This window comes from Vulpes lagopus, chromosome 2 (assembly GCF_018345385.1).
Source record: "Vulpes lagopus strain Blue_001 chromosome 2, ASM1834538v1, whole genome shotgun sequence".
NCBI classification, from domain to species: Eukaryota; Metazoa; Chordata; class Mammalia; order Carnivora; family Canidae; genus Vulpes; species Vulpes lagopus.
The window spans coordinates 1,670,845-1,684,532 of NC_054825.1; the positions used below are offsets into that span (position 1 = coordinate 1,670,845).

At 54.9% G+C, this 13,688-nt stretch overlaps 1 protein-coding gene across 1 annotated transcript in view; it reads left to right on the plus strand.

Annotated features, from left to right (window-relative positions):
* Positions 1 to 13,688, plus strand: part of TCERG1L (transcription elongation regulator 1 like) — a 181,803-nt gene that overhangs the window by 30,140 nt on the left and 137,975 nt on the right. The gene's annotated exons all lie outside the window — the stretch shown is intronic.

Genomic DNA, 13,688 nt, shown 5'->3' on the forward strand with positions numbered 1-13,688 from the left:
TAGGCAGCCCGGAGGCAGGAAGGCGGTCGGTAATGCTGCCCACGGAGCTGACCTGGTCAGTCTTGAGTGTGGAGAAGACCCCAGGGGCTCAGGGGTGGAGATGAACTGCAGGGCCAGTCACCGCGCCTGTGCAGCACAGAGGCCGCCAGGAGCAGGTGGTGCTGGCTGATAGGTGCAGCTGGGAGACCGCACAGGAGCTGGGGGTTCAGGTCCTTCCCACTGGCCCTGCTGAGTTGTGGGGTCAGAGTCCCCGGATGGATGCCCTGGGGATCCTGTGCACCAGGGTGGGGCCGGCAGGGACTGCAGCTTGGTTATCTCGGCCCCTCCCGGGAGCGCCCTTCCTTCAGCCGGAGGCTTGGTGAGTGACCAGAGCCCCCACATAGGGAACAAAACCCCAAGTCCATGGTGGCCTCCAACCCCATCCCCTGACCCTCGCCCCCCACCTAGGGAGCCCCTGCCCTTCGGGCTGTTCCCACTTCTCAAGCACCTGCCTATGGCCTTTGCACTTGCTGTTCCCTCCTGCTGGATCTCGGATCCAGACATCCTCGCGGCTCACCCCCTGCTCCCTTCAGAGCTCTGCGGACACGTGACCTCAGGGGCTAGCCTCCTGCCCCCTTCATGGAAGAGCACCCCTGCTTCTGTGTCCTCCAAACGTCCTTGCCCACCTAACACCTGACGCCGGTCCTCACAGATCCTCCCTCCCCCTGCTGGAGGTCAGCTCCCCCACGAGGACCCATCCTGCCCCTGTTGGAGGTCGGCCCCCCCACATGAAGACCCATCTTGCCCTGCTGGAGATCAGCCCCCCCATGAGGACCCATCCTCCCCTGCTGGAGGTCGGCCCCCCCACGAGGACCCATCCTGCCCCTGTTGGAGGTCGGCCCCCCCACATGAGGACCCATCTTGCCCTGCTGGAGATCAGCCCCCCCACGAGGACCCATCTTCCCCTGCTGGAGGTCGGCCCCCCCAGGAGCCTTGCGGCCTCGGCAGGCCTGCTCTGAGGTGCCTGCGTGCGGGGTGTGGGAGGTGCTGCCCGTGTGTGCACCGAGTGGGTGCATGCACACAGCCCTGACCCTGCGCGGGGAGGCCCAGGCCCAGGCCACTGCCTCCAGCCCACCGGAGCTCCTGGGCCCCACGTCCCCATAGCTGCGGCCGCTCCCCGCGGGGCTCCTGCCGCTGCCCTGGGGCAGGCCCACTTCCCACAGACCATCTCAGGATCAGGGGCCGCGGCTCCAAGATGGGCTGCCCCGTCCTCCATGTCCTTGGTGGTGTCCGTGGTGGGCCTGCTGGGTCACCACCACGGTGGGCCGGGAGGCTGCCGTCACCCCCGCTCCCCGCTCCCGCCCGCACCGGCCCCCTGGACACTCGGGTCTTGCCACACCGGGACACGGGTTCCGCGAGGACAGACACGACGGCACCGTGTTCACCGCAAGGGAAGCAGGACCTCCGTAGGCACCGCTGAGCCACAGCTCCGTGTGATGAGAACATTTTTCTGAACATTTGTCTTAAAATGACGAACCGGGCGCCGTCATCCAGGATCCGTAGGGAACCCTGTTCCAGAGGCCGGCTTTCGGGGCAGCGCTTGGGTCCTGCGGAAGAAGGGCCAGGCGCGGGTGCGGGTGCCCTGCCGGAGGGAGCCGTGCCACCGGGCCCGCCGCCCACCGTGGGCCGCCGCGTCGGCCTGGGCGGTTCAGGGCCCGGAGCCGGCGGCGGCTGGTGGAGCGAGAGGCGTGCCGGGCATCTCCATCGCGAGGCGCTCAATCATCTTAATTTCATAATGAAGATCGGCACGTAAAGCAGGAGAATTCCTAAAAATCGTCAGCTGGTTGATGGCACCGCTGTCTAAATGTGTCTCCGAAGAGAAAGACACGGGCTGAGAATAATTTCCTGAGCTTTATTACTGCCAGGGGATATTATGAGTCAGGTAAGAGGTGAGCGTAAATCATGTGTGCGCTGAGCATAATGAAGGGGTTTGGAAACAGCTGCCTGATGATAAACAGCATAGTTTTGCTTAACGCATTAAAGAACCCTCCACACAACTTTTGTTGTCGTGCAAACAAATAAGCCTTCGCCCTGCTTCAAGGTCAGCCAAACCTCAGGCTTCCTGTCGGGGACGGAAAGACATTTATTTTAAGGCAAAAGGTTAATCTTTCACCAGCGCTAGCGCTCTCTGGAGAGACAGGCTCTCCCTCCAGGGTCGTCCCAGCCACGCACGCTCGCTCGGGCACCGCAGGCCAGGCCCTGCTGGGCCCCCAGGAGCGGGCGCCCGAACCGACCCGTGGGACCCACCAAGCCACTTGTAGAGCGAGTCCTTCAGAAGACAAAAGTGGTCCGGGAGCCACGCGGTTGGCGTGCATCTCTTGAGCACCTACGGCATACACAACCCCTGGCCGTGTCCTATGGGTATGGTCCCGCATGCAGGGAGATCATACGTGTGTGGTATGGGTGGCCGTGTCTCGCACGTTCTGATGGAGGTGAGTCCAGGGGAGGAAAGGGACTCTGCCGAGCCAGCTGTCGCCACCCACCTGGCACCTTGGGCACCCCAGCCTGGTCTAGCGCACATCCCGCTCCGTCCTGCGTGGCTCTGGGCTTCCAGAGGGGCGGGTGCTGGCTCGGAGGTACGGCGGGGCTCACGGTGCTCGGTGGAAGCTACTGTCAAACGGCCCGTTGTTCCTTAACGAGGAGCCTCGGTGTCCATCGACAGATGATGGATAAAGAAGCTGTGGTCTATGTATCCAATGGAATATTCCTCAGCCATTAGAAACGACAAATACCCACCATGTGCTTCGATGTGGATGGAACTGGAGGGTATTATGCTGAGTGAAGTAAGTCAATCGGAGAAGGACAAACATTATATGGTCTCATTCATTTGGGGAATATAAATAATAGTGAAAGGGAATAGAAGGGAAGGGAGAAGAAACGGTTGGGAAATATCAGGAAGGGAGACAGAACATGAAGACTCCTAACTCTGGGAAACGAACTAGGGGTGGTGGAAGGGGAGGAGGGCGGGGGGTGGGGGTGACGGGCGCTGAGGGGGGCACTTGACGGGATGAGCACTGGGTGTTATTCTGTATGTTGGTAAATTGAACACCAATACAAATAAATTTATTATAAAAAAAAAAAAAGAAAATTGCTACCTGCTCTCTCTTCCCCTTCCCTTCTCTGACGCGGGTTGTTACGGCCATCAGGACACTTAGGTTACCTGGTATTAGCAGCAATTTGTTCTTTGGGGTAGTATAATTAATCTCTGGTTTTAATGAAGTGAATATTCAAATTATCACGTACCAAGTTACATGGAATCATAAAAATAAAACAAATTAGTATTTCTAAACGGATGTGCAGAGCTAAGTGAATCCGCCACCCTCTCAGCCTTGGCTAGCTCACGCGTCCCCGTCTCGGAGGAGCGAGGGTGCCGAGGCCGAGTGCGCGGGGTGCTGCCGTATGTGCGCTTCTGTGCGGCAGCGCCGGGGTGCTGGTCCACGTGGACCTGCTGGACCCAGCGAGCATCCCGAGCTCACCCCGCACATCGAAGCTCCACCTCTTCTCTTTGGGGCTGTGGGGAGGAGGAGCTGAGTGACCCTCCGGTGCTGAGAGCCTGGAGCATGGACATCTTTCATCATATTGTCGGGGGACAGCGACCGGAGGGACCTTCCATCATGGGGCGCAGGGCTCCCAGCAGCACCGTGGATCTTCAAGGTCTGTGCCCGCAGCTGTGGGCTGGACGCCGATACCTGGGCCCGCATTCGCCATAGCTGGCAAGTGTCTACACGAAGAGACAAAATGCCACCTTGTCCGACGTAGCTCCCTGGGAAAAGCTGGCTCATCACGGGAACACGCGGGGCCCGTCACCATCTTGCTGGCAGGGTGTCCTCGTCCCTGGGAGCTGAGTGTCCGGGCTCTCAGGGCCCGGAAAGGGAGACGGGACCTGGACTCTCGACGCTGAGCCCAGCAGCCCGCCCGTCTGCCGGCCGCCGACCCCGCACTCGCCTCCAAGAGCGTCGCGCACGTGCACCGAGAGCCTGAAGTCGTTCCTCTGATCAAACAGTCGTTTTTGCAGAAATAATTACCAGTTGGTAGATATATTGCCGGAAGGATTTCCACCGGAGCTGAAATCATTTACTAAATAGACATAATAAACTAATGATTGTTTATTTTTTTTGACTATGTGGCTCAGCACAGAGAAGGGAGCAGCTGGCGTTCGTCAGGGGAGGTTTCCTTCCCAGCAGAAGCCTCGCCAGCCGTCCCGTTGTTGGCGCGTCACCCTCTGCCACCCTGGACACCTGCGGGTCCCCGGCTCCCTGTGGGCGTCCTCGCAGGCAGGCGAGGTGTGCGACGCCTCCTTTCTGCCCTTCTGAGGACGTGCAGAAGCTGACCCATTAGCAGGCATCCGCTCCGCGTCTCCCTGTTGGTTCGAATTCCCGGTTTGGTTTTTGCCACCGCTCTGACCCCAGAGCAGCCCTTGGAGGCTGAGCATCCCTCCACGGGGTGGCAGAGGCCAGGCCCTGGGGTGCGTCCCCACCAGCACCGCCTGCCCCTGCTCTTCCTCTCCAGGACGCAGCAGTGGCTGAGGGCCTCTGGACGGAGGGCACCCCGGAGGCCGGCGGAAGCGGGGGAGCCAGGGCAGACCCAGTGCATACCTGGACCTTGCACCGATGCTGGGCTGGCCCAGAGCCCCGAGCTCTCCCGCTGTCCCTGTTCCCAAGGCCACCAGCCTTTCTCCCGTTTCCACATTGAATCCTGAGAAAAGCAAGCTCCAGCCACTGGCCGGGTTGCCGTTGCGGGGGCAGGAGGGATAAGGACAGCAGCGTGCCCGCGAGCACAGCCCAGCGCCCGGGCCGCCTGCCCTCCAAGGCCGCCGGGGCCCGTGCACCTGGAACCAGCTGGCGTGTGGGCCGTGACCGCAGGCTCCCTGTGCACAGGGTCCCCCGCGGGCTCTGGCGAGCAAGGAGGAAGTCCTCCCGCCGCTGCGGTCCTCACCCCTGCCGTCTCAGACTGCAGGCGGCACACGTCCAGCCAGGTGGGCGCCAGCCCCAGCCCTGCACAGGGTGCGAGTCACACACCCCTGACTCTGGCATTCGGGTGCCGTCCTTGTCAGGGCCTTTGTGGATGGAGTTCCTTAAGCTCGCCGAGCCCCGCTCTCCTAGGCTACAGAGACCGTAGTTCTCCTTCACCCAGCTACTAGGGGGTCACGCAGGATAAAGCATGCAAGCCGAGCTCTTTTGCAAGTTTGGGATCAGAGAAGGGGGTGGATCACGGGACCAGGATGGAACGGCGGCCTGGGGCGAGGGTCTGGCCACACGGAGCCCCCAGCTGCTGGCCCGCACTCTCTCCTCGGCCTGTCTTCCAGGGAAGCTCACGGTTAATCAGTTTTGCTTAAAACATTGATTTTTATAAGGAAGCCTTATGGGACGGCATCTCTGGCTTATCTCTTAGCTGGCTTAGCAGCTTTTCTTGGCCCGACCTCTTATCTCACTGCTTATTTACTCAACTCAGGGATTCTCTGCGGTCCTTCGGGAAAGCAAGTTATGATAATTATTATCAGTGGACGCAATTCACTGAGTGCCTGCCCATCTCCCAAGACTTGGCTCAAGAGCCACCCCTCGGGGAGCAGCTGGCGTCCGTGGGCAGCAGGCACCTGCCAGCGCTTCTCTGTTTGCACAGGTGTCTCCTTTCACGTCGCCCTTCATTCCCGAGCTGTGCGCCGTCCGGCGGGTAGCGGCGCTTGGTGAGTGGCTGGCCGCGGCGTGCAGGGGAGGAACTCAGAGGAAGACGCAGGGCGGCCGACTTCCTGCCCAAGCAGGGCTCCTCGAATTTTATTACCCTGTGCTCACCTGTAGCCCCGGGTCCCGAAGTGCCCTCTGCTCTTTGGCACACGCGCACGGCACGTCCGGGCTCACGCGTGCTCTCGGCCTGCCGGGGTCTGGGTGCGAGCTTCTGCTCCCACACCAGGCACCTGCCTCAGGCATCAAGGCGGTGCTCCCCACCGCCGCCTGGGCCCTGCAGGAGGAAGGAGCCCTTGCAGCCAGAAGACCAGGACGCCTTTCCATCTTGCTCACCAAATCTGCCCAATTTTGTTGCTGCCGGTTAGCAACGTCCTAACATTTCGCTGATGTCGTTCAGTCGCTTTTGTGAACTAGCCGGAGGGGGCTGCATTTTTATATGTAACCCAGTGAATTCAAAGCAGGTTCAAGAGTCTTTCTAGACTTTTTTTTTTCCTTTAAAGAGTAGACATGGTATAGGTATCGAGTTACCTTTTGCAGTTGCCTCATTCCGTTTCTCCAGTTTTATCGAGAAGTAACCGACATCCGTCACTGCTTAAGTGTAAGGCGTCACTGCTCAAGTGTTGGCTTGAGTCACGTGCATTGTGAATCGGTCACCACGGTAGGTCCAGCGAACCCCCACCCGCGTGTATGGGCGTGATGCACGGCAAAGAAAGGAGGAAAACGTTTTTCTCCTTGTGATGGGAACGCTCAGGTCTTATCCTGTCAACCACGTTCTGTGGATCACTGGCTGCGACGCCCCAGCACTTCCCTTGCCCCTGGAAGTTCTCCCTCGGACACCTCCCTCCGCTCCTCGGCCTCTGGCAGCCACGGTGCTCCTCTCCCCCTAGGAGTCTGCGTTTTTGTTTTCACGGTCGTATTTTTTTTTTCTTTTAAGAATCCACATATCAGGGAAATCGTGTGCCATTGGTCTTTCTCTGACCGAGCTCGCTCAGAATGCCTTCGGCGTCCGTGCACGTTGCCACACGTGGCGGGATTTCCTAGTTTTTACGACTTAAATGCAGCCCAGGTATTCACACACGCTCTTCATCCACCGACGGGCATGGTGGTCTGCACGCCTTGGCTGTTGTGGATCGGGCCATGCGCCTGGAGTGTAGATGTCTGAGTTAGTGTGTCCATTACCTTGGGGTGTCTTCCCGGAGGTGGAACTGCGGGATCGCGTGTTCGGTCCATATTTGATGTGTGGGTGGATCTGTGCTGTTTCCCGCAGAGGCTGCACGCTCTGCGTTCCCACCAGCGGCGCACGAGGGCTCCTTCCCTTCCACATCAGGGCCAGGGTCTGTCATCTCATCCTTGGGGTGCTGGCCCTTCTAACAGGTGTGGGACGATCCCTCATCATGGTTTGGGTTTGCATTTCCCTGATGAGGAGTGATGCGGAGCACCTGTTTACCTGCCTGTTGGCCTTTCATACACCTTTTTGGAGAAACTCCTATCGAGGATCAAGGTATTTCACCCATTTTTAAATTGGATTATTTGTTTTTTGTTTTTTTTTTTTTTTTTTGCTATTGAGCTATAGGGGTTCTTTATATATTTTGGATACTAACCCTTTATCAGATACATGGTTTGCAAATACCTATTTTTCCCATTCTGCAGGTTGCCTTTTCACCTTGTGGAAGGTTTCCTTTGCTGTGCAGAAACTGTTGAGTTTGATGCAGGCCCACTTGTCGATTTTGTTTTTGTTGCTTGTGCTTTAGGTGTAATTTCAAAAAAACAAAAACAAAAACAAAATACCAATCATCACCAAGACCCCTATCAGGGAGCTTTGTTCCCATGTTTTCTTCTAGTTTCATGGTTTCAGGTCATACATTTCAGGCTTTACTCCATTTTGAGTTAATTTCTGTGAATGGTGTAAGACACGGGTCCAGTGTCATTACCCAGTTATCCCAGCACCGTCTACTGAAGAGATGTCTTTTGTCCACTGAGTGTCCCCGACTCCGTTGTGAAATACTAGTCAACAGCATATGGTTGGGTTTATTTCTGAGCTCTTGATTCAGTTCCGTTGGCTTATTTGCCTGTTTTTATGCCAGTACCATACTGTTTGGGTGATTATAGCTTCATAGTAGAGTTGAAATCAGGAAGTGACATATTACTTTTGACAACAAAATCACGTGATAATAAGCATGTCCCCGCACGTCTATCTATAAGTCCCTTGTGCCTTAGCATCCACTTCTTTTAAAACACCAGTAATTACTTTGTCATTTCTTGCTAAAAGGTCATGTTCCTTTTGAACAGCAGGTCGGGTTTATTAGACAAACTCACCAGGCAGCATGTCGCTGAGGTCACGGATCCTGTCAACGTGTCACACCAGCTGGTCTACTTCTGAACGGTGCAAACTGGGTGCTCAACCCCCAGTGAACACACCTACGGAGAGATCATATAAATGTGTAAATCCTGAGGGAGAGAAGCCAAATTTAATAAGAAACATTTGTGGAGGGCTGTTACGGTGTGTTGACTTTCACAACATCACCTCATTAAGCTGACACATGCACACCCAAAAATACTCACACTGTCTTGACCCTGACTGAGCATCTACCCCAGAGCAATAAATGCAGAAATGAACGTTTTTGCAAACCGTTGTTTATGTCATGTTTATTTATAGGAGGCAGCACCTGTTATGATGGGGCATAGTAGTGAAGATGGCAAATTTGTGTGGCAGGACTATTGCCTGGAATAGGCTCGGCTCCAGTTAATAATTGGGCTGGGTGAGCCATCTAATGATAAGGGAAGTGTTTATTTTGTAACATCTCCTGAAAAAGCTGTGCATGTCGTCTGATGATGACACTGCACCAGGACAGCCAGACCGTGCCGCCAGGAAACTGCTGGTTTGCTACATAATAAAATATCAGCAGTGTTCAGCTGGGGAGTCCATAGGGACGTTTTTACACACTTATTCACTCCATTTTATAAATTCTCTGTAATGGGTTTTTATTATCAAGTAAGATAATATATTTAGGATAATGGGCTTTTTTCTTCCCCCCGACTGCAAATGTGTACACGGCCACAAGGACACACCCCTACACACCCGTCAGCATGGCCAAAATCTGGAACGCTGACGCCAGATGCTGGCGAGGACGGGGAGCAGCAGGAGCTCTGGTTCCTGGCTGGCGGGGACGCCCAACGGTGCAGCCGCTTTGAGAGGCAGTCTGGCGGCGTCTTGCAAAGCTAAATGCTGCTTTACCATACGATCCAGCAGGCACATTCCCCGGTGTTTACCCAAATAGAGAGCGCGCGGCCAAACAAAAACACGCATGCACATTTTCACGGCTGTTTTATTCATCTTTGCAAAAAGTCGGAAGCAACCAAGATGTGCTTCAGTAAGTGAGTGGATGAGTAAACCGTGGGGCCTCCAGACGACTTACTATTACTCAGTGATAAAAGGAAAGGACTTAACCTTGCCTTGAAAAGACAGAGAGACGTCAAATATGCATTGCTAAGTGGGAGGAGCCAGTCTGAAGAGGCTACATAATGTACAGTTGTAATTCTAGGACATTCTGGAAAAGGGGAAGCTGTAGAGATGGGAAGAAGAGCTGCGGTTGTCAGGCAGGGGGGTAGGGGCTGGGTGGGGAAGGGGATGAACGGGTGGGACATGGGATTTTAGGGCAGCGAAGCTGTTCTGCATTCCACTGTGTGATGGTGAGTGCATGACATTAGGCCTGCGGCCAAGCCCAGAGAACATGCAGCACAAGATCGGGGAACCTCGCTGTAAGGGATGGGGCTGCACTATAAGGGATGGGGCTTCGCTTAGAGCGAAAGGATGAGGCTTTGCTGTAAAGGATGGGACTTTGCTGTAAGGGATGGGACTTCTCTGTAAGGAATGGGACTTTGCTGTAAGGGATGAGGCTTTGCTGTGAGGGATGGGACCTTGCTGTAAGGGATGGGGCTTCGCTGTAAGGGATGAGGCTTCGCTGTAAGGGATGAGGCTTCGCTGTAAGGGATGAGGCTTCGCTGTGAGGGATGGGACCTTGCTGTAAGGGATGGGGCTTCGCTGTAAGGGATGAGGCTTCGCTGTAAGGAATGGGGCTTCACTGTAAGGGATAGGGCTTTGCTGTGAGGGATAGGACTTTGCTGTAAGGAATGGGACTTTGCTGTAAGGGATGAGGCTTTGCTGTAAGGGATGGGACTTTGCTGTAAGGGATAGAGCTTTGCTGTAAGGGATGAGGCTTTGCTGTAAAGGATGGGACTTTGCTGTAAGGGATGAGGCTTTGCTGTAAGGGATGGGACTTTGCTGTAAGGAATGGGGCTTCGCTGTAAGGGATAGGGCTTTGCTGTGAGGGATGGGACTTTGCTGTAAGGAATAGGGCTTTGCTGTAAGGGATGGGACTTTGCTGTAAGGGATGAGGCTTTGCTGTAAGGGATGGGACTTTGCTGTAAGGGATAGAGCTTTGCTGTAAAGGATGAGGCTTTGCTGTAAGGGATGGGGTTTCACTGTAAGGGATAGGGCTTTGCTGTGAGGGATGGGGCTTTGCTGTAAGGGATAGGGCTTTTGCTGTGAGGGATGGGACTTTGCTGTAAGGGATGAGGCTTTGCTGTAAGGGATGGAACTTTGCTGTAAGGGATGAGGCTTTGCTAAGGGATGGGACTTTGCTGTAAGGGATGAGGCTTTGCTGTAAGGGATGGGACTTTGCTGTAAAGAATGGGGCTTTGCTGTAAGGGATAGGGCTTTGCTGTGAGGGATGAGACTTTGCTGTAAGGGATGGGACTTTGCTGTAAGGGATGAGGCTTTGCTGTAAGGGATGGGACCTTGCTGTAAGGGATGAGGCTTTGCTGTAAGGGATGGGACTTTGCTGTAAGGGATGGGACTTTGCTGTAAGGGATGGGGTTTCGCTGTAAGGGATAGGGCTTCGCTGTAAGGGATAGGGCTTTGCTGTGAGGGATGGGACCTTGCTGTAAGGGATGAGGCTTTGCTGTAAGGGATGGGACTTTGCTGTAAGGGATGGGGTTTCGCTGTAAGGGATGGGGTTTCGCTGTAAGGGATAGGGCTTCGCTGTAAGGGATAGGGCTTCGCTGTAAGGGATAGGGCTTTGCTGTAAGGGATGGGACCTTGCTGTAAGGGATGGGACTTTGCTGTAAGGGATAGAGCTTTGCTGTAAAGGATGAGGCTTTGCTGTAAGGTCAGTTGTATTCACGGACATTCTGGAAAGGGGCTTGCTGTGAGAGGAATGAGAGCTTGCGGTGTCAGAGGGGTAGGGCTTGGCTGGGGAGGGGATGAACGGGTGGACATGGGATAGTTTGGCAGCAAGTGTTGATTCACTGTGTGATGGTGAGTGACTTTTAGCCTGCGGCCAAGCCCAGAGAACATGCAGCACAAGATCGGGGAACCTCGCTGTAAGGGATGGGCTGCCTATAGGGATGGGCTTCGCTTAGAGCGCTGAAGGATGGGCTTTGCTGTAAAGGATGGGACTTTGCTGTAAGGGATGGGACTTCTCTGTAAGGATAGGGCTTTGCTGTAAGGATGAGGCTTTGCTGTGAGGGATGGGACCTTGCTGTAAGGGATGGGGCTTCGCTGTAAGGGATGAGGCTTCGCTGTAAGGGATGAGGCTTCGCTGTAAGGGATGAGGCTTCGCTGTGAGGATGGGACCTTGCTGTAAGGGATGGGGCTTCGCTGTAAGGGATGAGGCTTCGCTGTAAGGAATGGGGCTTCACTGTAAGGGATAGGGCTTTGCTGTGAGGGATAGGACTTTGCTGTAAGGAATGGGACTTTGCTGTAAGGGATGAGGCTTTGCTGTAAGGGATGGGACTTTGCTGTAAGGGATAGAGCTTTGCTGTAAGGGATGAGGCTTTGCTGTAAAGGATGGGACTTTGCTGTAAGGGATGAGGCTTTGCTGTAAGGGATGGGACTTTGCTGTAAGGAATGGGGCTTCGCTGTAAGGGATAGGGCTTTGCTGTGAGGGATGGGACTTTGCTGTAAGGAATAGGGCTTTGCTGTAAGGGATGGGACTTTGCTGTAAGGGATGAGGCTTTGCTGTAAGGGATGGGACTTTGCTGTAAGGGATAGAGCTTTGCTGTAAAGGATGAGGCTTTGCTGTAAGGGATGGGGTTTCACTGTAAGGGATAGGGCTTTGCTGTGAGGGATGGGGCTTTGCTGTAAGGGATAGGGCTTTTGCTGTGAGGGATGGGACTTTGCTGTAAGGGATGAGGCTTTGCTGTAAGGGATGGAACTTTGCTGTAAGGGATGAGGCTTTGCTAAGGGATGGGACTTTGCTGTAAGGGATGAGGCTTTGCTGTAAGGGATGGGACTTTGCTGTAAAGAATGGGGCTTTGCTGTAAGGGATAGGGCTTTGCTGTGAGGGATGAGACTTTGCTGTAAGGGATGGGACTTTGCTGTAAGGGATGAGGCTTTGCTGTAAGGGATGGGACCTTGCTGTAAGGGATGAGGCTTTGCTGTAAGGGATGGGACTTTGCTGTAAGGGATGGGACTTTGCTGTAAGGGATGGGGTTTCGCTGTAAGGGATAGGGCTTCGCTGTAAGGGATAGGGCTTTGCTGTGAGGGATGGGACCTTGCTGTAAGGGATGAGGCTTTGCTGTAAGGGATGGGACTTTGCTGTAAGGGATGGGGTTTCGCTGTAAGGGATAGGGCTTCGCTGTAAGGGATAGGGCTTCGCTGTAAGGGATAGGGCTTTGCTGTAAGGGATGGGACCTTGCTGTAAGAGATGGGACTCTGGTTAATCACGACACGCCAGTGCTGTTTCACCAGCAGTGACACGGGCACCTCACTGATGCCAGAGGTTCACCCCGGAGGGAGCTGGGGAGCAGGCTGTGTGGGAACTCTACTTGCTGCTCCATCCTTCTGTCACGCTACTCTGTGAGACTTAAATTACCTTTCAAAGTTTGCATACGCCCATCAGAGGGAATTTGAATGCTCTGGAGAGACAGAAACAAAGACTCCACAGGACCTGGCAGCCAGGCCAGGCACCCCTCTCCCCATCCCCCACACCCTGCCCTCCTGTGGTCCACACGCCTCCCTGTGCCTGCAAAGCACCATTGTCCCCCAACGCCCACGCCCACATCGCCTCATCTCTGACCCTCCACTCCGCCTCCCTGGCCTCCTTGCAGCCTCTGGAACACACTGGGTAGGCACCTGCTAGGGCCTTTGCACTTCCCCACCCCTCCCTGGCCCGCTCTTCCCCTCTCTCGCCTCCTGCGGGCTGTCACTGGCAAATTCTTTCCCCAGGGCAGACCGTCCAGGCCACCCCGTGTGAACGTGAAACCCGCCCACCAGTTCCGTGCTTTCTGTTTCTGCGCTGTGCCCTTCAACCTGCGACACACAGCAAATAAGGAAAGTGAGGAAAGTATAGACCATGCGCCTTCCTTACGTGGGAGGCGTCGTCCCTGAAGGCAGGCCTTGCACCTCTTTGGTGCACTGCTCTGTTCCTAAGAGCTAGAGTACGGTTGGCATCTAGTCAACCCGATAAGGATTTGTTGACTGAGTGACTCTATAGCGTGGGAATATACATGACTTTGTAATTTGCTCTATTGACTGAACCTACTGCGCGCCTCCCCCTACAGCACTGACTGTTCGTCCTCGTACGAGTCTGCTGGCTGTTCAGTGCCTCGTTGACCGGACACACCATTGTTTATAAAACCATCTGGCCTTTGCTGGTTTTTCTAGTTTCTCACTATAAACCTTTATCTCCAGGCATCGGGCATGTGGGGGCATTATAGGAAAGGAAACATTATTCAAAAGCTGTAAACTATATTAACATTTTTATTTTTTTATTTTATATTTTTTTAAGATTTTATTTATGTATTCATGAGAGACAGACACAGAGAGAGAGGCAGAGACACAGGCAGAGGGAGACACAGGCTCCCTGCAGGGAGAGCCCAATGCGGGACTCGATCCCGGAACCCCGGGGTCACGCCCTGAGCCGAAGGCAGACACTCAACCGCTGAGCCCCTCAGGTGTCCCTATAT